Source organism: Falco biarmicus, chromosome 19 (assembly GCF_023638135.1).
Source record: "Falco biarmicus isolate bFalBia1 chromosome 19, bFalBia1.pri, whole genome shotgun sequence".
Taxonomy (NCBI): domain Eukaryota; kingdom Metazoa; phylum Chordata; class Aves; order Falconiformes; family Falconidae; genus Falco; species Falco biarmicus.
The window spans coordinates 6095875-6097452 of NC_079306.1; the positions used below are offsets into that span (position 1 = coordinate 6095875).

At 56.8% G+C, this 1578-nt stretch overlaps 1 pseudogene; it reads right to left on the bottom strand.

The window, feature by feature from the left end:
* Nucleotides 1-262: 262 nt before the first annotated feature.
* On the bottom strand, nt 263-1196 carry LOC130141497 (olfactory receptor 14C36-like; annotated as a pseudogene).
* Nucleotides 1197-1578: the final 382 nt, after the last annotated feature.

Here is a 1578-nt window from a genome sequence, read left to right on the forward strand (position 1 = left end):
CTTTACTCTCCTGGGAAGTTGATAGATGTCTCCACTACACAAGCCCCTTAAATTACAGAGATGTGACACAGGAGTCCAGCTGCACCATCCTGGATGCAAACGTACAAAAGCCTCTGGGTCAGGCAGGCTGGGTTCATTCCTTTGAGGAAGTGGAGTGCATGCAAACATTCTAGGAGAAACACAATTGTGACGTTAAAAGTGCTAAATGCACAGGATGTTCCAGAGATGACCTGCAAATGCCTTGTGAGGAGATTCAGGCAGTTCAGTGCTGCTGAGAGACACCTGACTGCATCAGCTTCTTCAGTGCGTCCTTCAGCTCCTGGTTCCTCATGCTGTAGATGAGGGGGTTCACTGCTGGAGGCACCACCAAGTACAGAACTGACACCACCAGGTCCAGGGATGGGGAGGAGGTGGAGGGGGGTTTCAGGTGGGCAAACATGCCAGTGCTGAGAAAGGGAGATCACGGCCAGGTGAGGGAGGCACGTGGAAAAGGCTTTGTGCCGTCCCTGCTCAGAGGGGATCCTCAGCACAGCCCTGAAGATCTGCACATAGGACAGAACAATGAAAACAAAACAGCCAAATAATAAAGAAGCACCAGCCACAATTAGCCCCACTTCCCTGAGGTAGGTGTGTGAGCAGGAGAGCTTGAGGATCTGTGGGATTTCACAGAAGACCTGTCCCAGGGCATTGCCTTGGCAGAGCGGCAGTGACAGTGTATTGGCCGTGTGCAGCGCAGCATAGAGAAACCCACTGGCCCAGGCAGCTGCTGCCATGTGGACACAAGCTCTGCTGCCCAGCAGGGTCCCGTAGTGCAGGGGCTGGCAGATGGCCACGTAGCGGTCATAGGCCATGACGGTGAGGAGAGAACACTCTGCTGAAAGGAAAAAGACAATCAGGAAGAGCTGTGCAGCACATCCTGAGTAGGAGATGTCCCTGGTGTCCCAGAGGGAGTTGGCCATGGCTTTAGGGAGTGTGGTGGAGATGGAGCCCAGGTCGATGAGAGAGAGGTTGAGTAGGAAGAAGTACATGGGGGTGTGCAGGTGGTGGTCGCACACTATGGCAGTGATGATGAGGCCATTGGCCATGAGGGCAGCCAGGTAGATGCCCAGGGAGAGCCAGAAGTGCAAGAGCTGCAGCTCCCGCGTGTCTGCCAATGCCAGGAGGAGGAACTGGGTGATGGAGCTGCTGTTGGACATCTGCTGCCTCTGGGCATGGGAACCTGCTCAAGGAGGAAAAGTAGTGACAAGTCAGGCAATTCTTCTGTTAAGGCAAGTGAAAGCTGTTTCTCCTAGATGCACCCCCCGTGCCCCATGCCCCCCCTCTGCCGTTCCTAGGAGACCTCCCTTCCGAGCCGTGGCTGGAGCTGCGCTGAGTGCTGGCCGAGTGTGCTGTGAGGAGCAGGGGCTGTGCCCGCTGGCTGCCCAGCAGTGAGCCCTGCTCTGCAGCAGGGGCTTCATGGGAACCGTGGGGGCAGGGGCCAGTCCTGGCCTTGCACTGGCTCAGCCCAAACTGCTCCCAGCGCAGAAGGGCCTGTCAGCATCGGCTCTGCCCAGGCTGAGCAACGGCCATGGCCAGAGT